This window comes from Dendrobates tinctorius, unplaced genomic scaffold (assembly GCF_039654945.1).
Source record: "Dendrobates tinctorius isolate UK_male_01 unplaced genomic scaffold, ASM3965494v1 ptg000011l, whole genome shotgun sequence".
NCBI classification, from domain to species: domain Eukaryota; kingdom Metazoa; phylum Chordata; class Amphibia; order Anura; family Dendrobatidae; genus Dendrobates; species Dendrobates tinctorius.
In genome coordinates, this window is record NW_027361679.1 from 107,134,010 (window position 1) to 107,160,797 (window position 26,788).

The following is a 26,788-nucleotide window of genomic DNA, read 5'->3' on the forward strand; positions in this document are numbered from 1 at the left end:
AGGGTGAGGTCGGCCACGAGCTCGGCGACTTTAGCGCCAAAGTCGCGTTTCAAAAGTTTGTTTTCCGCCCTTTTTCAGCCAATCAGGATCCACGGACACTGTGGGCAACGTGATGACATAGGCAGCGGTCACCACCATCTTTGAGAAGGGCATGCAAGTGATTGGCTTGATTTGGGGGGCGTCACAGGGGGTATAAAAGGGCGTGCACGCCGACCACCATGTTACTCATGCTGGTCTCAGAATAGGGAGAGCTGCTGCTGATGATGATTTTGTAGGGAGAGCGTTAGGCAGGGAAGAAGACACCAAAAACTGCTTCTGCTGCTAGCGATTTTGCCTGTACAACACACCAGTCACTGTGTGTGCAGTGCAAGTGGAGGCTATATTTTGCTGAATCAGCTGTGTTGGTTGTTAGGCTGCCTTATAAGGCTTACTGATAGCTGCATTGCTGTTTTCCCACTGCTCTGCAAACTGCTTTTTTAAAAGCAATCCAAATTTTTTTTTTGTCCTGGTGAGGTACTGAGCGTGCATTTTTTCACACCATACAGCTGTGTACGCTCCTCACACAGTACTGTGTAATGGCTGTTATAAGCTATCTGTGTGTGACTATGTAAGAATAAGTCGAGGACATGTTCCGATCTTACAGACCTCCACCTTCTAATTTTGTCTGCTTTTCAAACAGTTAAGTATATTTGCTGTTTAATCACATTCAAAACTATAGAGAGACAGCGTGTGTCAGTTCGTATACTTAAAAAACACGGAGCTTGACAATTTTACAGACAACGGACAGTGGTGTACGTGCACGCTCCTCTCTCAGTACCGTGTAACGGCTGTTGTCACGGCCACAGTGAAGCTATCTGTGTGTGACTCTGTAAGAATAAGTCGAGGACATGCTCCATTCTTACAGACCTACACTCTAGGGAGATTCCTATTCTGCCCAATTCTATATACACCTTGTAGTTTGTCATACACTAGCCAATTTCTGCCTGTGACATAGCGGTGTGATATTCACTGGGCCTCACACAATCCAACAGTGTCCACAAGTGTGTTCAGAAATTCTACATCTCCCCTGTCCTATAGTGACATTTTTCACACCTGCGACATTAAGCCTGTGACATAGCAGTGTGATATTCACTGGGCCTCACACAATCCAACAGTGTCCACAAGTGTATTCAGATATTCTACATCTCCCCTGTCCTAGTGATATTTTTCATATTTTTCACACCTGCGACATTGAGCCTGTGACATAGCGGTGTGATATTAACTGGGCCTCACACAATCCAACAGTGTCCACAAGTGTGTTCAGAAATTCTACATCTCCCCTGTCCTATAGTGACATTTTTCACACCTGCGACATTGAGCCTGTGACATAGCGGTGTGATATTACCTGAGCCTCACACAATCCAACAGTGTCCACAAGTGTGTTCAGAAATTCTACATCTCCCCTGTCCTATAGTGACATTTTTCACACCTGCGACATTGAGCCTGTGACATAGCGGTGTGATATTAACTGGGCCTCACACAATCCAACAGTGTCCACAAGTATGTTCAGAAATTCTACATCTCCCCTGTCCTATAGTGACATTTTTCACACCTACGACATTGAGCCTTTGACATAGCGGTGTGATATTAACTGAGCCTCACACAACACTGTCCACAAGTGTGTTAAGAAATTCTACATCTCCCCTGTCCTATAGTGACATTTTTCACACCTACGACATTGAGCCTGTGACATAGCGGTGTGATATTAACTGGGCCTCACACAACAGTGTCCACAAGTGTGTTCAGAAATTTTACATCTCCCCTGTCCTATAGTGACATTTTTCACACCTGCGACATTGAGCCTGTGACATAGCGGTGTGATATTAACTGGGCCTCACACAATCCAACAGTGTCCACAAGTGTGTTCAGAAATTCTAAATCTTCTCTGTCCTATAGTGACATTTTTCACACCTGCGACATTGAGCCTGTGACATAGCGGTGTGATATTAACTGGACCTCACACAATCCAACAGTGTCCACAAGTGTGTTCAGAAATTCTACATCTCCCCTTCCTATAGTGACATTTTTCACACCTGCAACATTGAGCCTGTGACATAGCGGTGTGATATTAACTGGGCCTCACACAATCCAACAGTGTCCACAAGTGTGTTCAGAAATTCTAAATCTCCCCTGTCCTATAGTGACATTTTTCACACCTGCGACATTGAGCCTGTGACATAGCGGTGTGATATTAACTGGGCCTCACACAATCCAACAGTGTCCACAAGTGTGTTCAGAAATTCTAAATCTTCTCTGTCCTATAGTGACATTTTTCACACCTGCGACATTGAGCCTGTGACATAGCGGTGTGATATTAACTGGACCTCACACAATCCAACAGTGTCCACAAGTGTGTTCAGAAATTCTACATCTCCCCTGTCCTATAGTGACATTTTTCACACCTGCAACATTGAGCCTGTGACATAGCGGTGTGATATTAACTGGGCCTCACACAATCCAACAGTGTCCACAAGTGTGTTCAGAAATTCTAAATCTCCCCTGTCCTATAGTGACATTTTTCACACCTGCGACATTGAGCCTGTGACATAGCGGTGTGATATTAACTGGGCCTCACACAATCCAACAGTGTCCACAAGTGTGTTCAGAAATTCTACATCTCCCCTGTCCTATAGTGACATTTTTCACACCTGGGACATTGAGCCTGTGACATAGCGGTGTGATATTAACTGGGCCTCACACAATCCAACAGTGTCCACAAGTGTGTTCAGAAATTCTACATCTCCCCTGTCCTATAGTGACATTTTTCACACCTGCGACATTGAGCCTGTGACATAGCGATGTGATATTAACTGGGCCTCACACAACAGTGTCCACAAGTGTGTTCAGAAATTCTACATCTCCCCTGTCCTATAGTGACATTTTTCACACCTACGACATTGAGCCTGTGACATAGCGGTGTGATATTAACTGGGCCTCACACAACAGTGTGCACAAGTGTGTTCAGAAATTCTACATCTCCCCTGTCCTATAGTGACATTTTTCACACCTGCGACATTGAGCCTGTGACATAGCGGTGTGATATTAACTGGGCCTCACACAATCCAACAGTGTCCACAAGTGTGTTCAGAAATTCTACGTCTCCCCTGTCCTATATACACCTTGTACCTTGTTTTACATTACTATATCGTTTGTGGGATTTTGTGTACATTTTTACCAAAAATGAGGAAGGCTGGTGGAAGAGGCCGTGGAATTGGGCGGGGGTTGCCAGCTGGTAATGATGGTGTTGGTGGTGGATCTGATGGTAGTGGCAAAAGCAAAATAGGACCGAATGCAGGAGGTGTTGAGCCTGAGTCATCATCTGGCTCCACAAGGCCTCAAAGGCTTAGTTTTCTAGGAGTTGGCAAACCGCTTTTAAAGCCAGAGCTTCAGGAAAAAGTTTTGGCTTACATTGCTGACTCAGCCTCCAGCTCTATCGCCTCCTCTTCTGAAGTTGTAAAAAAAAAAAGCACTGAGTCGTCATTGGAGGGTCATGTTCATGAACCACACCTTTCCTTGTGTCTTTCACCCCAACCAAGATTGAAGGATGACGCAGGCCATACAACTGATTACTCCATGGAGCTGTTTTCACATACCATGCCTGGGTTATCAAGTGAAATGGTGAATTACCCAGGCCAAGATGAATCTGACATGGAGTGCACTGATGCACAGCCACTGATAGATGATTCTGCTGGTACATTCAGTCAGAGCACTACATTGTCCTCGCAGTGTAATGAGCCAGATTCTGACCCTGATGAGACTCAGGTGCCCCTTCCCGCATACTATACCACCATACACAGTGACACAGAGGAAGGTGCACATGACATTGAAGAGGAGTTGATGGATGACCCAGTTGTTGACCCAGATTGGCATCCATTGGGGGAAGAGGGTGCTGCTTCTAATAGCTCAGATGAGGAGGAGGAGCATCCACAGCAGACATCGACATCGCAACAGCTGTTATCTGGCAGGCCCGGAGCACTCCAAAGACAGGTTCCAAAAATCAAAAGAGTTGCTGGACAGCTTGTCCAGACGGTCAAAATAGCACAGCGTGCTAGGCCGCAAAATGTCTTCCAAAGTAGGAAGAGTGCAGTGTGGCACTTTTTTGAACAAAATCCTCATGATCAGGCCAAGGTTATCTGTAAGAAGTGCACAAAGACCTTTAGCCGAGGGAAAAATCTGAAAAATTTGAATACCAGTTGCATGCTTAGACATTTAACCAGCATGCACTTGCAAGCGTGGACACAACACCAAACCTCAAGTACCACATGTGCAACTGATCACAAAGAAGGTAGTCAGCAACGCTACATTGTTTCCCCCACTGTAAGCCCACCGGTTAGCACAGCAGCAAATGTTGAGGTGTCGTTGCAAGGCCAAAGCAGTCAGGGAATCCCACTGTTATATCAACGAAAGACTGAATCTAGGCCATCAGAAAGAACACTAACTCCATCACCATCATCAACCCTCTCTCAGTCCGCCCTGTCCACCGCTAGTTCCACCATATGCAGCTCTCAAGTCCAGCTCACCCTCCCAGAGACTATGAGTAGGTCAAGAAAGTACTCAGTCTCTCATCCGCGTACACTGGGTTTGAACGCCCACATTGCCAAACTAATCTCGTTAGAGATGATGCCCTATCGGTTGGTGGAAAGCGCAGCTTTCTGCAAACTCATGGCCTATGCAGTACCACGCTATGACCTACCCAGTCGCCACTTCTTCTCTCGCAAAGCCATCCCAGCCCTCCACCATCATGTGAAAGACCGCATTGTCCATGCACTCAAACAGTCAGTGAGTGGAAAGGTGCACCTCACAACAGATGCATGGTCCAGTCGGCATGGCCAGGGCCGTTACGTGTCCATCACTGCGCACTGGGTTAATGTGGTGGATGCAGGGTCCATAGGGGACAGCGGTGGTGGGACAGTGCTGCCTAGCCCACGGTATAGGAAACAGTTGGCTGTAGGCGTTCGACCCTCCTCCTCCTCCTCCTCCAGAAGCGAAAGCTCGTCCACAGAGCGCAGTCGTACGAGCACTCCATCTGCAGCTGCCACTGTTGCACACGAGGTGTCCCCCTATCAAGTAGCTAGTGGAAAGCGTCAGCAGGCTGTGCTGCAGATGATGTGTTTGGTTGACAGACACACCGCGGAGGTGCTGGCCGAGTACTTTCAGCAACAAACTGAGTCATGGCTGGGCCGTATACATCTTGAGGCAGGCAAGGTAGTTAGTGATAACGGCCGTAATTTTGTGGCAGCCATAGCCCTTCCAAAACTCAGCCACATACCTTGCTTGGCTCACACCTTGAGCCTGGTGGTTCAGTGCTTCCTCAACAATTATCCGGAGTTAACAGCCCTGCTCCAGAAGGTGCGAAGACTGTGCGCGCACATCCGCCGGTCGCCTGTACACTCCATTCGTATGCAGAAGCTGCAGCGATTGCTCCACCTTCCCAACCACCGCCTCATTATCGACATTGCAACAAGGTGGAACTCCACCCTGCACATGGTTGAGCGGCTGTGCGAGCAGAGGCAGGCCATAATGCATTTGTGGGAGGATACACGGCCAGGCACTTTGAGAGCAGATATGGAGTTGACAGGTGTGCAGTGGTCGAAGCTGAAAGACCTCTGCAAAGACCTTCAGTGTCTTGAGGAATGCACACGGCTGGTAAGTGCAGACGACGCCATCCTAAGCATGAGCATCCCACTTATGCGTCTGCTCATGCAAACTTTGACGTACCTTAAGGAGCAGGCGTCTGCAGCCAATGTTGACGAGGAGGAAGAGGAGGAGGGAATCCTTGATGACATTCAGCCATTGTCTGCTGAGGGACCTCTCCTGGACGAGGTGGAGGAAGAAGAGGAGGAGGAGGAGGATGATGATGGGGATGATTACTTAGGGGAGGAGGATGCATCTCGTGGGGCAAGTGAAAATGTTGGCGTGGCAAGGTCTGGTACAGGGTTTGTGCGTGACTGGAGGGATGTGGATTTGCCAGAAAGTGCTCCTCCAACCAGCACTAGCAGTGCATCATTGACACCGGGAACATTGGCCCACATGTCAGATTATGCCTTTCAGATCCTAAAAAGGGACCCCCGCATTGCCAAAATGATGAACGATGACGACTACTGGTTGGCCAGCATCCTGGATCCACGCTATAAAGGCAAATTACAAAACATCATGCCACAGGAGAACCTTGACCTAATATTGGCTAATAAGCAAGCAACTCTGGTAAACCGGTTGGTTGAGGCATTCCCAGCACACAGCAGCGGTGATGGTTCTCACTCGAGCCGTACGGGCCAGGGGCAGCTTGGCAGAGGTGTTCGTGGTGCACACAGCAGAAGTGGCGTTGGAGACAGGGGTTTCATGACAATGTCGTGGACTGATTTTTCAAGTCCCGCTCACACAACTGGTAATACTGCATCGATGGAAAGTGACAGGAGACAGCAGTTGTCAACTATGGTTACAAACTACTTTTCCTCCCATATCGATGTTCTCCCGCACAGGTCATTCCCCTTTGACTATTGGGCCGCTAAACTGGACACCTGGCCTGAATTGGCACAATATGCCTTACAGGAGCTCGCTTGCCCAGCTGCAAGTGTGCTATCGGAAAGAGTCTTCAGTGCAGCTGGATCAATCCTGACAGAAAAAAGGACCCGTCTGTGAACCCAAAATGTGGATGATCTAACCTTCATTAAAATGAACCATGCATGGGTTTCCAAGGATTTTGTCCCACCTTCCCCTGATGACACATAGGGTGACAGAAAAATGGCTTGCTTTGGTCCTCCTCTTCCTGGGACTTGAACAATTTCACCTTTTGCATCAGCTGAATGTCCAACATCAACATATGCCACTTTCTAAAACTCCCTAACTGTGCTGCCTCCCCCCCATGGCCGGGGTCACCACCTAGCGCACGAAACCATGCGAGTGCCGTTGCCCTGGACAGGTGGGTAGGCCGACTCTTGGGCGCGGGCGCTGGCACAGGGTCCCTCATAGTGCAATCAAGTGTTTCTGACGGTGGTGGTGCACACCCGCCGTCAGACACACCGCCGTACTATGAGGGGCCCAGTGCCAGTACCGACGCCCACGAGTGAGCCCCCCTTGCTTGGGCAGGGCCCCAGCATTTTCAATCTTTACCTCTCCCTGCTCCTCCGCTGTGTAGTCTGGCCCGTCAAATCCATACTGTGCCTGACACCGTCTGAGCCTGCCTCCTGAGACATATATTTTGAATGTGTACGCTATCCATACATGTTATCCGGGGATACGGTACCCTTTCTAACCTTTGTGCAATCACGTGCAATCCATACTGGGCCTGACACTGTCTGAGCCTGCCTCCTGAGACATATATTTTGAATGTGTACGCTATCCATACATGTTATCCGGGGATACGGTACCCTTTCTAACCTTTGTGCAATCACGTGCAATCCATACTGGGCCTGACACCGTCTGAGCCTGCCTCCTGAGACATATATTTTGAATGTGTACGCTATCCATACATGTTATCCGGGGATACGGTACCCTTTCTAACCTTTGTGCAATCACGTGCAATCCATACTGGGCCTAACACCGTCTGAGCCTGCCTCCTGAGACATATATTTTGAATGTGTACGCTATCCATACATGTTATCCGGGGATACGGTACCCTTTCTAACCTTTGTGCAATCACGTGCAATCCATACTGGGCCTGACACCGTCTGAGCCTGCCTCCTGAGACATATATTTTGAATGTGTACGCTATCCATACATGTTATCCGGGGATACGGTACCCTTTCTAACCTTTGTGCAATCACGTGCAATCCATACTGGGCCTGACACCGTCTGAGCCTGCCTCCTGAGACATATATTTTGAATGTGTACGCTATCCATACATGTTATCCGGGGATACGGTACCCTTTCTAACCTTTGTGCAATCCATACTGGGCCTAACACCGTCTGAGCCTGCCTCCTGAGACATATATTTTGAATGTGTACGCTATCCATACATGTTATCCGGGGATACGGTACCCTTTCTAACCTTTGTGCAATCACGTGCAATCCATACTGGGCCTGACACCGTCTGAGCCTGCCTCCTGAGACATATATTTTGAATGTGTACGCTATCCATACATGTTATCCGGGGATACGGTACCCTTTCTAACCTTTGTGCAATCACGTGCAATCCATACTGGGCCTAACACCGTCTGAGCCTGCCTCCTGAGACATATATTTTGAATGTGTACGCTATCCATACATGTTATCCGGGGATATGGTACCCTTTCTAACCTTTGTGCAATCACGTGCAATCCATACTGGGCCTGACACCGTCTGAGCCTGCCTCCTGAGACATATATTTTGAATGTGTACGCTATCCATACATGTTATCCGGGGATACGGTACCCTTTCTAACCTTTGTGCAATCACGTGCAATCCATACTGGGCCTAACACCGTCTGAGCCTGTCTCCTGAGACATATATTTTGAATGTGTACGCTATCCATACATGTTATCCGGGGATACGGTACCCTTTTTAACTTTTGTGCAATCACGTGTAATCCATACTGGGCGTGAGAACGGCTGGCAAGCTACAGCACCTGTGGTTTGCACACGTAAGTTTTTCATTTTTTCAGGAATGACGGTTAGGCCTAATTCCGGAACTGCAGTTGACCTGCACTTACTGGGAAATCATTGTTCGCGGGTAATAATTGTAATCAGTGATCCCCATCACTAACGTTGTTCAGCGGGTTATCTGCACCTGTAAGCGACAAACGCTGGCCTTTTCAGTGTAGCGCACATGCAGCCACGGACTTGTAAGGGCATGACACACCAGTTATTGGCCAATCTCATGTTCCAGAGCCTCACGTGTCCCTCTAGTAAGCCGGACTCGGACCACGGGGCATGACGGAGTCTCGTTCGTTAACGGAATTAAGCTTGCAATGTGTGCATCTGTTCTGTAGCTGGCATGGTTGAGGTTTCCCAGGTGGAGTCGAATTTAACCGTAGGCTCCACTCCTGGTGGTGCCCTTCTGGACATTCCTTTAGGGTTCAGCTTTGCAACCATACTGCCCACGTAAAACAAACACTTTGCCTTCATGAACGCTGTTTGGAGGGTCATGACTCGTGGGAATAACGCCGCCCAATCAGTTAACCTGCTAGAGAGATCCTTCGTTGCTCCCAAGCATGACATCACACTCCCTAGGAGGAAGGTAATGCCACTGTGGCGACCGTACTCCTGGGGGCGACACAAGTGCACTGATGCCCAGCCACTGCTCGATGAATCTGCTGGTACATTGACCCAGACCACTACATTCCCCTCGCACGCTACACGGCCTGAATCTGACCCTGATGAAACTCAGGTTACCCTTCCCATATACAGTTCCATCTTACACGGTGACAAAGAGGAAGCTGCAGATGAAAGTGCAGGTTCGGCCCACCCGCCATCAGACACACCACCATACTATCAGGGGCCCTGTGCCAGTGCCGTCGCCAACGAGTGGGCCCCCCCTGCTTGCTCAGGATCACAGCACTTGCAAGGTTGAAATACTGTGCAGTGAGATGGAAGATGGGGACAACGAGGAGTCCAGACTAGTCCAGGGATTCCCTAGCGAGGAGACTTATTTGATTGTTTTCAATGTTGGGACAGCAATTTTTGGGGAGCACTATACTCTGGAGAATGATAGATGGGGCCCACCATACACTGGAACATTCCAAAGGTGGACATCAGACACTGGAGCAGCATTTACAGGGCCCATTATACACTAGAGCATTAGAAATGGGGCCCATTATGTTTGGAGCATTATTTGGGCCCATAAGACAGTGGAGCTTCATCCATCGGGACCAACATATACTGTAGCATTATGTGGAGCTCATCATATACTGTTTCCAACATTATATGGGACCAATGATTCTGTATGGAGAAATAGATGGGCCTCGTCATGAGATGTAAAAAGTGAAGTATTTTTCATTGTACTATACCGCTATTTCTCTGCCGTATCGGAGCATGATCATTGATGAGTTGTGGTATGTGTTAAAGGGGTGCTCTTTCGCCCAGGGCACCTGAAAACCTGCAGCCAGCCCCCCCCCCCCACAACTTTAGCCAAATAACCCCCATTTTTCAGTGCGTAACTTGTATTATGAAGTTAATTAAGGTTGACAAGCTTAAGTAAGAAGAATTGATGCTTTTGGCATTCAAATGGGCACTGTAGGTGTGTTTCCTGTCCTCCTCTCACTGCCGACTTTTATTCCCCATTGACTTACATTGGGTTTCGTGTTTCGGGACGACCCCGACTTTTCCCTATAATCGGACAATCTTGCTAGACCCGACTTTTGGAAAAGTCGGGTTTCACGAAACGAAACGCGACCCTAAAAAACCAAAAGTCGCTCAACTCTAGTGCCTATCACTTTGATCTTGCATTTAATGTCCTTCTTGTCTTTCAATAAGAAGTGTACATTTGGAGGTTCTTTTCTGATATTTCGCTATTTATTATCATCTTGCTTAATTTTTTCATGTGTATTTTTTAATTTTTTCTTTTAACTACATTATACTTGACCATCAGATTTGCCGAAATACCGATGAAGCAAATTTTAAAGTTTTTCTAACCTCTACTTAGAAAGTGCACTTTAAAAAATGACACATAATGATGGAAAAAATGGTATACCTATAAGGAGATGAGGCAATGGGTAAGACAATAGGTAATGCAGAGAAGGGGTGATGAGAATAGACTGGGGGAGAATGAGAATGAGAAAAGGGATGGCAGGAGGGGGAGTCACTGACTGAGGCATGCTGCAGCCCAATGATATGTTTGAGCAGCAAGGGAACAACACAGAGTGACTGGGAGGAGGGACACACGGCGGAGACACTGGGACACACACTGAGTGTAGCTGTGCGAGGATGAGGAGGGAGAGAGACACAAGAAGGACACAAGCACAGTGAGTGTTGGATGTATTGCGGACCCACTAAATCAGATGCATGCATATGGGGTCAGGACATGATGAGCACCAGGAGCTGCAGTGCAGGCTGGGGTGCAGTAAGGGAAACGTATTGGGCATCAATACTTGAATGATAACAGTGGTTTGCAGCGTAATGTAGTGTAGCATCCACTGACAGATAAGAATCATCAATGGTACACCGCACACATTTTCCCATAGAGAAAAAAGAAGGCTACTATGTTCTTCATAATCCCTTAATGCAAGCATTCAGCACAACCTTATGATCTGTAGATATTGTCGCCTATCCACAACCTATAATTGGGGTCGTGCGGTGTAGAGGAATGTGTGCATGCTTCGCTGTAGATTTCTTCCCATCTTACTAGCTTTGTTTTTTAAGAATGACTGCAATTGCTTTGCGTGTTCGGTGGAGACAGAAAAGACTTCAGGGCAAGTGTTTTTGTTCTTGCCACCGAAAAGGCGACTATCACATCCACTGGCGCAACAAACAAGCACATTCACCACACCGCTAGAACAAAACACATGTCGGCAAACATAAACTATCCATCATGTAGACGTTTCATGATTTAAAAGCTATGAAAAGTATTGCACTGCAACCAGAACATCATACGCTCACTGCTAATAACAATGTATCACGCTCATGGGCAGTCAATACATTACATCACGCAGCCTCCTAATAACAGTATTTCATGCTTCATTTGATAATAAGGGCATATTATATGTCAAGGATAATAACATGAGTAAATCATACTGAATGGATTGTATGGAGGAATGGAACTAACACTAGGGTTAACCCAAACGATTTTGCCCCCAATCAGACTGTGGTCCAGAAAATTCATTATCAAAACGGTTGCTTGAGCTGCCATTAACACACAGAAATATTTACAATGGGAAACGTCATTACCGTTACAGCAGAATAAAATGCTTCTATTCCCCCTAAGGAGATTTTCGTTTTCACTCACAGTCATGAAACAGGTCAATTATTTTCCAAATTTTTATTACCTTTGGTCATTTGAAGTGAAAATCTAGCAAAAATTGTGACAAGCATTTGACTTTATATATAATTCAAGGGACAAGCTTTTCGCTAGGTGTAAAGTCACATTAAACACAATTCATGCAAATTATTCGCTTCAATTATTTATTGGAAACAAGGGTGAACTATTCGATATTATACATGAGCTGGATACGCCATCGTCGTTCTCCGCACAGTGCATGCACAATTAGGCATAGCCAGGTCTTTGAAAAATAAAAATGTGGTCTCTGTATAGTTTGAAAAAGTAATTGCACAAAAAAAATGACTTGGGAACAAATGCGAGGGCTGCTAATAATATAGTACATGGAGCTCTAGTATAGCTTTCCTTCATAATCATATGACACACAGCATTTGGTAACCCACTGGCAAAACATTGTGCACAGCCAGGTTGTGTCAGCCGCATTGAAAATGCCAGCACAAGAGACTGACAGCTCTTACTTTTCTATACTGCCGAGAATCAATTTGTGCCTCATTGATGCTGTTAGGAAAATGTCTGCCACTTTTATGCTTGTTTTAATAACACCAGGAAACAGCTGTAGGTCTCGTCTTGTCTGTTGGATGTCTGAGGATGCCGCAAATTTTATATATGTACCATAGACGGCTAGATTCACATCTGCAGCTCCTTTTTTATCACAGTATCGGAAAACAATAAATGATGGTGTTCCCAGTCCGTCATGTGATAGACCCCAATGTTGCTGTCAGACCCACTGTCTATAGTGGGGTATGTCAGGGCTCTGTTAGGGTGTCTGCCATTTACCCACAAAAAAATAGTGATGAATGCTGTGATGTTTTCTTCGTGCAAAAATAAAAGAATCAGTTCAGACACTCCAATACAGATATGAACATAACCATATTTAGGTGATTAGTGATGAGCGAACATGCTCGGAAAAGGTGTTATCCGGGAAGGCTCGTGCGCTAACCAAGTATCTTAGGCGTGCTTGCAAAATATGTTTGACTTACGAATGTTCGACAGCCGCAAAACATGGAAGGATTGCATAATATGTTCAAGTCCCAGTGCCTGCATGCATGTCTCACAACTGTCCAACAGCCGCAACACATGCCCAACAAACAGGCAACCATGCATGTGTTGCAACTGTCAAACAGCCGCAAGACATGCAGGCGCGGGGACTTGAATACTCGGTTAGCACACTAGCATGCTCGGATAACACCTTATCCAAGCATATTCGCTCATCGCTATAGGTAACATATGTACTATATATATGCATATAATATCATAGTCCTCCATTCGATGCTAGGATTAGAGGACGTGCCAATGTTGCTGTTACTTTTAACTGGACTTCGAGTACAACAGTGAAATGATAAGCAGTGTTTTGCAAAATCAAATGCCTTAATGCCAAAATATTAGGAAAAGTGCAGGCTCTAAGTGCCAGAAAGGGAATAATCCCTTGTTAGAAACCCTAGGTTAAGGTGTCATCAGAAAATAAATCCACCGAGATAAGACCTGACTGTCCGAGCCATTTGGACTCCCGGAACAAATACCACTTTAGATAATCACAAAAGGAATACCAAAAACAGTATTTCAAGCAATTCGAGACTGGCATAATTAAGGTCAGATTATATACTACGAAAAAGGGGCAATTGCCTTCCGCCACCTGGGGTCTCTACCCCTTCGCAAGCGATTCCTAACTAACAATGGACGGTGCATGTTGAAGCCCAACATGCCAAACCATACTATTACTAGCAGCACAAAGGAAGGTAGAATGTAGTTGTAATCTGTGAACATTATTGAGATTTGATATAAATACTTGTTTATATACAATTTATAGCAATTCTCCAACTTAATGCCATTTTCTGTCTGAAATCACAACTAATGTTAATGGACACAGTACTATTCAAATAGGAAACTTTGGGAGTGGCGTTTACTTGATTTCCCCTTGGTTTTGACATGCACTAAAGTGTATCAAGCCAGGAGAGAGCAGTTTTTTTTTGTTTGTTTTTTTTAAATTATACTTAACTAGCTTGGACCGTGAAAAAATGTTCGCACATTGGTTGTCGGGGGCGCAGGCAATTTCAGAAAAAGCAAGCTGGTCAAATATAAATGTATTTCATGAGCTGATGAACACAGACAGATATTTATATATGTAGATTGGCAATACAATAAATTGTTTTGATAAGTAGAGGCCAAAAAATGTTTTCCCGTTGAGGTGCCACCTGCAGGTCATTGTGTCTTTCTGCAGGTTTATGAAAATGAATGTTTAAACTGTATTTAGTGATACAGTCATGAATGTGTGGTTTGTTTGGCTGTTTTCTTGCTGAAGGTAGCAAGTTTACCTTTCAAATGGTGTATCATGTATTTGGGTCGGGCAAAGTAATCAGCAAAAAAGCAGTGCATGTATACAAATGTGTTGGTAGTGTGCTTTGGGGTACTGTGGTGCCACCTGCAGGTAATTTTTCCTTACTGCAGGTTTATGAAAATTAATGTATAAACTGTATTTTGTGATCAAATCATGCATGTGTGGTTTGTTTGGCTATTTTCTTGCTGAAGGGGGCAAGTTTACCTTTCAAATGGTGCATCATTTGTGTGTGTGGGTGCAGTATGAACGGGGATACAAAGGAATCACCGAAAAACAGTGTTTAGAAATAATAGAATAGATTTACAAAACATGTTAATTAAACACATATCACACATGTTAATAAAGGACTCACCAAATTCAAGAAATGGTTGCATCACCAGCAATATTTGCCACTAAAATGACATTGACATTGCTATTAACCCCAGATCTCTGAAAAGTGAGATACTTGCTTCTCAAATTTTTTCAACAGTTTTTCACAATATCTCTCTAGATAATTTAGCACAATTTTCATTGTAGATTTTACTGCATGAACTGCTAGCTTTCAGTTTGAGCTGGTTGGTCAGATTTGGGATCCAGTCAAGACCAGGCCAGACCAAAACAAAACATTTTGCTTTGATGGGTATTCAGCTGGAAAGTTCTATCTTTAATTTTGCATTATTCACTTGCTCATAAGTCATAACCCAATTAAGTTCCATCTCATGAACAGATGGCCAGATGCAGAATTCATTGATTCATCACCAATGGCAAGTTAATAGGGAGCAACTAGAAGGCAGCATTGTGGTAGTAAATAACTGTCTTAGTATTGTACTTTTATTTTTTATTTTGGTGAGTTTATGTTTGCTTCTTTAATTGAATGAAAATATTTCACTATTCTCTTTTTTGTGGGAGGGCCAGAGGGATTTGCCTAAATGGTGGATATCTATTTTCTTTGTAGTGTACAGACTGGCTGGTGCAGAAAGCTTAGCTTAGATAACAGCGTTATGAATCAGGAGTGGGGTCACAACATTATAATGAAATAAAAGAGCCCCAGTAGGGCAATTGTTATTTTACTAATTGGGCTTATTGTAAAGAATAAACATTCTCATGTATTTGTAGTTGATGAAAAACCTGGCTAAAGAAAAACTGGAATAGATGCCCATTTAACCTGTTACATTGCTTTACTGTCTGACCGTCTGTTGAATTAGCCATTATATTTGGCTAAAAACTTACTACTTGTTTCTTGAGAAGAGCAGCCAAATCCCCTTTGACTGTAAATCATGCAACTAACTCCTTTTATGACTGCTAAATGTGATATTGCAATACTCCACTAACCTCCTTAATTGAACACCATCTGAAATCGTAAGAAGTGGAGATATTATTTAATCTTCAATCACTTTTCTGTAAAACTAGTGAGTAGATAGCGGTACATAATATACCCAAGGACAATGCACTTGAAATAAAAATAAAAATATGTATATGTCTATTACCAGATATAGATAGATGGATAATAGATAGATAGATATAAGCTAAATAATAGATAGATAATAGATGGATAGAACACTCAATAATTGATATCATAACAAAAAGGAAAACTAGGAAGACAATAAAGATATTTGGTGTATAATGATTTATTATCACCAATAGAGTATAATATTTGTTTCAACGAAATAGGAAAAAGTTTACTTGGTTGGTACCCTGCCATAGTTACAGTATGGTGCAACTACTTTTGGTTCTTCACTGATGCACAGAGCTATATTATGGATCCATTTAGTGAACATCTGAAATTTCTACTGTAGACTTAAACACAAGCTGAGTTATTTCTCAAGTATGAATCTGTGAGAATAATATGATGCCATGGACCATTGTATACTGTATTGCAAAGATAACACATATCATAAAGAGTCACCATATGCAAGGAAACATATTACCTAAGACTCCACATTGCAAAACTTTGCCACAAAACAAGATTGATGCACATGGCCAACTTAACTAAGATATAGATATAGATCATATTTAAAGAGGGCCTCTCAGTGGTTTTTTTTTCAACTGCATATATCCTACAATTTGCGCTGCTCCACTGATTCTGGAACAGTTTTTAATTTTCTTCTGCATCTTTCCATTCCATAATTACCGTATATACTCGAGTATAAGCTGAGATTTTCAGCCCATTTTTTTAGGCTAAAAGTGCCCCTCTCGGCTTATACTCAAGTCATTGTCCCAAGGGAAGCGCAGGAGCCGGCAGCTGTCAGATCATACTCACCCCCTCCTGGCACTGTCTCTGCATGCCCCTGCTTTTCAGATGCTCTCTGGCTCTAGCAGCTCTCCCTGTGTTCAGCCGTCACGTGGTACCACTCATTAAAGTAATGAATATGGACGCGTCTCCACTCCCATAGGCGTGGAGCGCATATTCATTACATTAATGAGCGGTACCACGTGACCGCTGAATACTGGAAGGAGCTGCTGGAGACCATGGGAGAAGCAGGGACTTGCAGAGACCATGCCAGGAGGGGGTGAGTATGACGGGGAGGATGAGGGAGCCATGCGATATTCACCTCTCCTCGTTCCACCGCCGCATGCCGCTCTGTTCTCCACATCCTCTGACTGTGACGTTCAGGTCAGATGATGTGATGACATGGTTAGTGCACACCCTCTGCCTGAACAGTCACTGCAGAGACCCAGAAGACACATCGTTGTGCGGCGGTGGTACGGGGACAGGTGAACATCGCATGTGTTGGGGCCCTGAGCCATCGGCGACACACGCCGGTGTCCCCGCCTGCTCAGGACACCGGCACCTGGCCCCCAGCGATGAAAGGTGAGTATGTAATTTTTTTTATTTTTTTTATTGCAGCAGCATATGGGGCATATATATCTATGGAGCATCTTATGGGGCCATCAACCTTTATGCAACATTATATGGGGAATTGTTTGGGGCTATCAACCTTTATGGAGCAGCATATGGGGCATATATATATATGGAACATCTCATGGGGCCATCAACCTTTATGGATCAGAATATGGGGCATATATATCTATGGAGAATCTTATGGGGCCATCAACCTTTATGGAGCATTATATGGGGCATATTATTCTATGGAACATCTCATGGGGCCATCAACCTTTATGTAGCAGCATATGGGGCATATTATTCTATGGATCATCTTATGGGGCCATTATTAACCTTTATGCGGCATTATATGGGGCATATTTTTTGTATGGAGCATCTTATGGGACCCATCATGAACTGTATGGAGCATTATATGGGGCGTATTTTGTATGGAGCATCTTATGGGGCGTATTTTGTATGGAGCATCTTATGGGGCCCATCATGAGCTGTATGGAGCATTATATGGGGCTCCTGATTCAATATGGATATTCAAAAACATTTAAGTAACTGATGTCTCAATTAATTTTACTTTTATTAGTATCTATTTTTATTTTTGAAATTTACCAGTAACTGCTGCTTTCCACCCTAGGCTTATACTCGAGTTAATAATTTTGTGGCAAAATTAGGGGCCTCAGCTTATACTTGAGTTGGTTTATACTCGAGTATATACAGTATACCCCCTGAAAATAAAGATGCAAATTTACAGTTCAACCAACTGGGTGTATACCCCAGAACTTTTCTGTGGGTGTTTGCTATTACTCCTCTGGCACTGACCAATCAAAACATGACTGTGCCCACAGAGAAGTTCTGTGGTATACACCAAGTTAGTTGAAGGGACAAATTAGCATCTTTATTAATGGGGCATAGCTTTGGAACAGAGGAGCATACAAAAAGAAGAAAAAATGTTTTAGAATCAGAGGAACAGCATCAATTCGAGTAGGTACTCAGTTGAACTTAAAAAAACAGTGTAAGCGCCTCTTTATGATTACTTGTGATTATTTTGTGGGAAATTAGATCAGAAGTGTACGAGGTCAGTCTGGGAAGGTATTGGCAGAAGGGAGAGAGTTGAGAGTGGATTGGGAGGGCATTAAAGAGTTGAAAAAGTAGACACCGAGAAGTACATAAAACCACCAGAAAAACAAATATTATAATACCACCGTACAAGGCAACAGCAATACTCAAAATCAATATACCATACCGCAGAGAAAAGAGTACAACAGGCTGTTTAAGAATGTTATCAAAATTTACAATTTTATTGATAATACATATAATAAAAAATTATTTAAGACGACAAATTGTTCAATGCTGCAAAGGACATGACCAGTAACAAGTAAGTGGTATAAACAATTAAAGTAAGGGCTGGGTATATAAAACCCCTATAGACCTACATAAAAAATATTATGCTAAAGTGATCTAATATATATGGCCACTCATATGGATTAGACCATAATAAGTAAATAAAGTGAGTTCAATATCAGTGATTAACTCTGAACAATTCCTTCCTCTGAGGAAGCCCACGCAAAACGCGCATCTGGGCTGCTGTGTACATGGTATATCTGGACCTATTGGGTAAGAATTCCCCTTCTTAATTGCACTATGGCACTTTATTAACTTGGAGTGGTTCACATTGTTCAGAGTTAATCACTGGTTGAGCTAAAGGTGTATTTGTATGGGGACTGAAGAACAGTTGTTGGGCCATTTAGTTAACAGCTATTGTAGTGTGGCCAATTTAAGAGATAGTTTATGGATTTACTTTTGAATTGTTACAGAAAGACAAATCTCCAGATTTAGATGTACCCAAAAGAACTGCTACATTTAAAGCCACAAGCAAAATCAGTAGATAATAATAATAAATTTTATTTCTATAGCGTCGACATATTCCGCAGCACTCTACATTTCAGAGCGGATTTGTACAGACAATAGACATTACAGCATAACAATAATCACATAGCTTACAATCTATGAGGAAAAAAGGGAGACCCGAAAGGCGGGTGGTAACAATTGCCCTGATTGTTTGGACCAGCCATAATGTTAAGTGTGTAACAGTACAGACACAGAGGGCTAATGGATGCATAAAGCATGTGGGAACATGATGTGGGGAACCTGGTTATGGTAAAACTTTTGACTGTGCCACCCAGGGATAGATTAGATTAATGTGTTGAGGCGGTAGGCCGGTCTGAATAAATGCGTTTTCAGGGTACGCTTAAACTTGTGGGTATTGGGGACTAATCGTATTGACCTGGGAAGTGCATTCCAAAGAATTGGCGCAGCACGTGTTGGAGATGGGAGTGGGAGGTTCTGATTGTTGAGGATGCTAACCTCAGGTCATCAGCAGAATGGAGGGCGCGGGTAGGGTGGTATACTGAAACAAGGGAGGAGATGTAGGGTGGTGCTGAGCCATGGAGAGCTTTGTGGGTGAGGGTAATAAGTTCGTACTGGATTCTGGAGTGGATGGGTAGCCAGTGTAATGACTGGCACAAGGTAGAGGCATCAGTGTAACGATTGGCGAGGAATATGATCCTGGCTGCAGCATTCAAGACAGATTGGAGAGGAGAGAGTTTGATAAGAGGGAGACCAATTAGAAGAGAGTTACAATAGTCGAGACGAGAATGAATAAGAGAAACAGTAAGAGTTTTTGCGGAGTCAAAAGTAAGAAAATGTCGAATTCTAGAAATGTTTTTGAGGTGCAGATGACAAGAGCGAGCCAGTGATCGAATGTGGGGGCAAAGGAAAGCTCAGAGTCAAGTATGACCCCAAGACAGTGGGCATGTTGCTGGGTAGTAATAGTGGAACCACACACGGAAATGGCAATGTCGGGTATAGGTACATTAGTAGAGGGAGGAAGCACAAGGAGTTCAGTCTTTGACAGGTTCAGTTTCAGAAATAGTGAGGACATGACGTTAGACACAGCGTTTAGACAATCGCTGGTGTTTTCTAGAAAGGCTGGCATGATGTCAGGAGAAGAAGCATATAATTGGATGTCATCAGCATAGAGATGGTACTGGAAACCAAATCTACTGATTGTTTGACCAATAGGGGCAGTGTACAAGGAGAAGAGGAGGGGGCCTAGAACCGATCCTTAAGGAACCCCAACAGTAAGGGGAAGGTGAGAGGAGGAGGAACCGGCAAAAGATACAGTAAAGGAGTGGTCAGAGAGATAGGAGAACCAGGAGAGAACGGTGTCCTTGAGGCCAATGGAACGGAGCATAGTGAGGAGGAGCTGATGATCCACAGTGTCGAATGCTGCAGAGAGATCCAAGAGAATTAGCATGGAGTAATGACCATTTGATTTAGCTGTTAGTAGATCATTAGAGACTTTAGTGAACGCAGTTTCAGTAGAGTGTAAAGAGCGGAAACCGGATTGGAGAGGGCCGAGAAGAGAGTTATCAAAGAGATAGCGGGAGTGGACCAGGCGTTCCAGGAGTTTAGAGATGAAGGGAAGATTAGAGACAGGTCTATAGTTAGAGGTACAGTTTTGGTCGAGGGATGGTTTTTTAAGTAGTGGATGTATGATGGGATGCTTAAATGAGGATGGAAAGATACCAGAAGAGAGAGAGAGGTTAAATATTTTAGTTAAGTGAGGTGTGACAGCAGGGGAAAGGGACTGGAGAAGATGTGATTGAAATGGGTCACTGGTGCAAGTGGTTGGGCAAGAAGATGCAAGGAGCCTGCTTACTTCTTCTTCTGTGACTGGTTCAAAATCAGAAAGTGAGCTAGATGCAGTGGGGGAGGGAGGACAGTGCATGGTATGAGGTGATTGGGAGATAATTTCCTGTCAGATGAGGTCAATTTTTTCTTTGAAGTAATTGGCCAGATCGTCAGCTCAGAGCTCCGTGGTTGGGGCCTGTACTCTTGGGTTGAATAGAGAATGAAAAGTGTCAAAGAGATGTTTTGGGTTATTGGACAGTGAGGTGAAGAGGGTGTTGAAATAGGTTTGTTTGGAGAGGTGAAGGGCAGTGTTGTATGTTCTAAGCATAAACTTATAATGGATGAAATCTTTGTGTAGATTGGATTTTCTCCACAGACGTTCGGCGCACCTGGAGCACCGTTCCAGGAAACGTGTTTGCAGGGTGTGCCAGGGTTGTCGCCATCTGTGTTGTGGTGTTCTATTTATCGGGGGTGCAAATTCATCCAGGGCACTGATTCAGAGACCCTTCTAACACACACTTAGAGACCCTTTTAGGAATACCTCTCAAACACTATTACTCTCATAAGCTAAAACAACACCTATTAATCTAAGATGACATTTGCTTGCAGTGAGACTTTGAACATATCAGCTAAGTTGTACATTTCTTTGTGTCAACATACTAGAAGGGTCCCAAGTTGCCCCCCCAAACCTATCAGTACTTTGAAGTGTTTCATTGTAATGCTTCAATGCAGAATCAAGACATGAGAGGGAGGAGATAGGGGCCAATGAAGACTGCAAGTTCTTCATAAGTTTCTGGGTGTTAATGGCCTGTATGTTTCTATAAGTCTGGACAGTGGGGGTGACCTGAGCAGCCTGGCAATTCTTGATAGTGAATGAAAGAAGATTGTGGTCAGAAAGCGGAAGAGGGGAGTTTGCAAAATCATCCACTGCACAAAGCCGAGAGAAGACCAAGTCGAGGGAGTTTCTGTCTTCATGCATTGGAGAATTAGTAAGCTGCGAAAGGCCAAACGAGGAGGTTAGAGATAAAAGGTGAGTAGCAGATGGGGAGAGGGGAAGAGCAATGGGGATGTTGAAATCTCCCATGATGAGGGTAGGGATGTCACAGGAGAGAAAATGTGGAAGCCAAGTGGCAAAATGATCCAGGAACTGTTGACAAGGGCCGGGAGGACGATACATCAATGCCACTCGCATGGAGAAGGGGGTGTAGAGTCTGATGGCATGGACCTCAAAAGAAGGGAAGACTAGTGAGGGTAGTTGAAGGATAACCTGAAAGGTACATTTTGGTGATAGGAGCAGACCAACGCCTCCACCTGCTCTATTGTCTGATCTTGGGGTATGAGAGAAGTGTAGTCCCCCGTATGAAAGAGCAGCAGCAGCAGTAGTGTCTGACTGCTGGATCCAGGTTTCAGTAAGAGCCAGGAGGTTAAGAGAAGAGTAGATTTGTCAGAAACATCATTATCATTATCCCTTGTTGTATTGGTAAAACAAGCAGAACCCCACCTCATGATCTCCTGCTTGCTATATCTTTACAGGACATCTGATCTGAGTATGATAAACATCCATTCCAGATGGCAATCAAAATCCGTGGTTCTAGTGTTCTAGGGTTGACATCCCATTACAAATAACCTAAGAAGACCGGCACTCACTTGTAAATTTGCAGAATTTGTAGATTTTTATTCAATGCTCTTCAAAAACAAATGTCTGTTTTTTGAAGTGCATGGAATAAAAATCTACAAATTCTGCAAACTTGCAAGTGACTGCGGTTTATGTGAGTTATCCATTCGATATGCAGAAATAAATGAGCACCCGGAGTTAATATGGAAACAAAGACATCCCAATTTACAAATAGAGGTTAAGGTGCAGTCTATCAAATAACATTTAAACATATACATCTACCAGATACTTAATTATCCTTCTGTACCCTATTCTAGGTTTAATTGAGCCAGCAGATCCTTAAGCATTGTAACAGGAGTTATTTATAGACTGTACCTTCCATCGTTAGACTTTACATTAACACCTTGGGCAAAAAAACTAATGAGAGATACCCCAACCAACCTTAACGAAAGGACATTAATGATAAGAGTGGAAGACCCCTAAATTTTCCTACTGAAAGAAGGACTTAATACAGCTTATCAGAAAAAAATCCAGTTAAAATATAACATTTATTTGAATCAAATATTAAAATAGTCAAAAAAGAGACCAGGAAAGGTACGGTAATCAAATATAAGAATAGCAATAATAATTGATGCCCTGAGTAGCCTCCCTTCCTGGCTGCGGAGGTTAGCACCCTACCTTGGATGCAATCTGTCACCCCCGTTCACCAACGGCTAGCCCTAATGTTCCTTAATGTACTCTGACCTAGGGTTACTTATCACCAACAAAACATCCTAAATATTTTTAGTACCTTGTGTTTTTTTGCACTACCTGTGGATTATCTCTTTCGAATATTTAGTCTCTTGTTTTTGATCACCCTAGTAGTATCTCCTTTTTGATGGATAATGGCTATTGAGGTTTTTTGGCTGTTTTGATGGTGAATGGTGATAAGTAACCCTAGATCAGAGTACAACAGGGAACATTAGGGCAGCCATGAAGGGACGCTTCTCAGGGCACCGACAGGATGAGAGAGAGTACTCCACATTTAAATTTTGGATATTAAATGCCCTAGTATCTAGTAGTATTATTGTTGTGTTTGATAACTTTTCCTGGTCTTTTTTTTACTATTTTAATATTTGTCTCAAAAAAAGTTAGACTTTAGCGGGATTATTTCTGATAATCCGTATTTTGTTAAACCCGTCACTTGGCATGCTTTGAAAAAAGAACTTAGTGGCGAAAACCTAGAAAATAGATTTGTCAGTTTTTAGTGTCCAATAAAAAAATAAAAGTATAAAATATTGTTCAAATACTAAAAAGGATAAGACTGCACTGTTACCTTCTACATATCCTGGCTCTCCTGCACCACTGGTTCCTGACTGCTTTTGCTTAGGCTACTGAATGGTAAATGTGTTCTTCCGACAGGTTATTACTACTATAGCCTATCCCTTGCTGGATAAAATTTAGACAACATGAACTAAATCCAAGCAAGTCAAATTATGCGTAATATTTAGCACAGTGGTGCAGGTTGTGATAAATTTGGCACATCTTGCTAGGAGTTAGGCACTTTTACAGATTTACTGTACATTTTTAAATGTCTTACTTTAGACCATTCATTTTTTGCCTAAAATTTGGCACATGCCAGTAAGAAATATTATACGTTTTATTCCATTTTTCAGACCCATTTTGAAACTGAAAAACTAAAGTGTTTAGTTCGTTCTTTCTGGCACAGCACATGAATAGATTTGGTTAAAATGAGTGCAAAACTTAGGCACAACAATCTTTTCGTATTTGTATTCTGGCAAGCCCTGCACCGTTTCACCCACATGACCAAGTGTCCCCGGAAAAATGTCAAATGTTGTCAACTGTGATTGAAGTGATTGTTACAATAAAACATTGTGGGGTTATCATCCTCAGCAGCAAATAAGTTCATGCGCCAGAAGCAGACCCACGTATAACTACAGGCTTCTTTGTGCCATCTGCAGCTGTTACCCATCAGTCAAGTATACAAAGACTATGAATTGATGCCACTCATGATATAGCTCTACTGTAGTGAATTAGTAGTTATGGCTCTATACCAGTAGTTACATTCATTGCTGCAGTGTGTGCTGGCTAAATGAGCCATTATCTGTGTATTTGAACAGGTTACACAGCAGGGGCAGGTATAAGGTTTCTGTTCCTTTCATGTATTACAAGTTCTCTAGTTTCTCTTTGGCTGCTTGCACAATACAGAAAAAGAACCAGAGTGACCTGTCTGTCTAACATGAATAATTTCATTCACGCTTCCCTCACCATACCCATTGTGAGGTTGGCAGGAGTTAGGTTACCAGTTGGTATACACCAATGACTGTCACATGGAGTACGTACGCAGCTCAAAGCACAACCCCAGCAGTGTTCTTTAAAGAGGACCTGTCACCAGGTCAAAGGTGGACCAATCCATGCTCTTATTTTATTCCCCTGCCCTCCTGAGTAATCTGTTTGTTTGTTTGTTTGTTTGTTTGTTTTTTTAAATCCACCATACGATTTGGGCCTTTTTATGTACTGATACCAACATGCTAATTTTTATGGTCTTTACCAATGATTATTTTTATTCTCTTGGGGCATATCTTTATATTACTCTGCACAATTACTCTGGCAAACACCATAAAAATTAGCACAGAATAAAAAAAGCAAAAATCTCTGGAACTGTATGGGTAGTTTTAAAAAGAAAATGGAGTAGCAGCAATAAACGGTAGCAGAAGAAATAAATTATGAGATACATCTGGACATTTTAGAACTGGTGATAGGTGATGTTTAAATATACTTATTATGCTCATATTTATTCCTGGGGATCTTCAAATATTGTACTATGTTGTATCTCTTTCATTGTCAGAAGTTATCACAGATAGCATAGTGGGACTAATATGTACTCATAAACTTCTCATTATATCTTAAAGACATTATTTTCATAGTGTAGTTGTGTCCCTTTAGTAATAAAAGAGGTAAAAAAAATAATATATTAAAACATGTATCCAAACTATAAAGAATATCACTAAATTGCCACAAATAAGGATTTTAGAGTATCTGCACTTGACAGCTTTTTCAGGTGGGTTTGCTCCATAGCCCCCCTGAAAAAGCACTCAATAAACATAAAAAAGAATGAACATAAGCACTGCAATGCCAAAACAACTTGCTGTACAAATGTTCACTCTTTTCAACTTCTTTTAACAGCTTCAAGTTTCGAAAGATGCAAAGGGGTCTACTGTAAAGAAGTAACCGATCCATTCTTCAGGCTCACTATTTTATACATACAACTTACCGGTAAACACAAAATATGCTCTCCGCAAAGCTATCGCAAAAACAACTGGAGAGATGCCACAGAAGACGCTTCAGGAAGTATTTTCCTATTGCAAAGCTCTGTTCTCTAGATATTGCTTTGGATTCTGCTTGGTGCCTTCTATGTCTGTTTGGTTTTGACTTCTGCTTGGCCCTGACTATCCGTTCTGTCTCATCCCTGGTACTTTACTGATATCTCTGTGTATGACCTCCGTTTTGCCTGACTCTGAGTATTTCTGTATAGTGTCCTGCCATCTCTGAAAGCAGGATGCTAAGCCCCACCCCCTTGCAGTCACAGGACCGTAGGTCCTGTGACTGCTTGCTAAACTTCAGCGTCCACAGGTCCTGTGTATTTGTACTTTCCGGCTGTACCTGACCCCGGGCCCCCCTACAGTGCGGGTGAGTCCCTGCTCAGCGGAGGCTGCACGCCGGCGCTTTCAGGATCCTGACAATACATAGTAGGAAAGAGCATCATCAACCCAGTGGACGAGTATTCCTACCGTAGAGCATACAGTACACCGTAGATTATTACTTATCCCTGTATTGGAAAACTCCATCCTACACAAAATTATGGTTGTAAGAGTTGCTTGTAAGAATGCTATTGCACCCATGTGTTGACTGGCAAACACTCACAACTGGTGATTGTACCAAATAGGTTGTAAAGTCATCCTTTCAATCCCATATATGCAGAAAGATTGGAATGTCGTGAAGAAGACAATGTCCTACATCAATTACATGATGAATCCATGCAGATCCTTTAGGCAGTTTAATAGATAATATTCTGTGTACTGTTTGCAAAGTTCGGTGGGTATGCATGTATCTGAAAGACATTGTGTGCACATACACCAAATGGAACCTCTCACATAGTATAAAAACAAGGAAAGAGGAGAAAAGAGAAATAGTCAGCTCATCATCATGTGTGGGAATTTCAAGCCTCAATCAAAATCATGCAGTGTACTGGCTCCTGATCGGCAGCTGGTCCGCAAGCAAAAAAAAAGGGGAAGGTTCCAGCATCTGACTATGGGTAAAATTAAAACAAGACTTTTGATTAAAATAGTAAGAATAAAACCATGGTGATAAAAAAGAGGGA

General features: G+C 43.3%; 1 protein-coding gene across 1 annotated transcript in view; it reads left to right on the forward strand.

Annotated features, from left to right (window-relative positions):
• Positions 1–10,814: 10,814 nt before the first annotated feature.
• LINGO3 (leucine rich repeat and Ig domain containing 3) overlaps positions 10,815–26,788 on the forward strand; it is a 76,721-nt gene continuing 60,747 nt past the window's right edge. The window contains exon 1 of the mRNA XM_073545931.1: positions 10,815–10,915. The gene's annotated coding sequence lies outside the window, so the exon portion shown is untranslated. The remainder of the gene's footprint in view (positions 10,916–26,788) is intronic.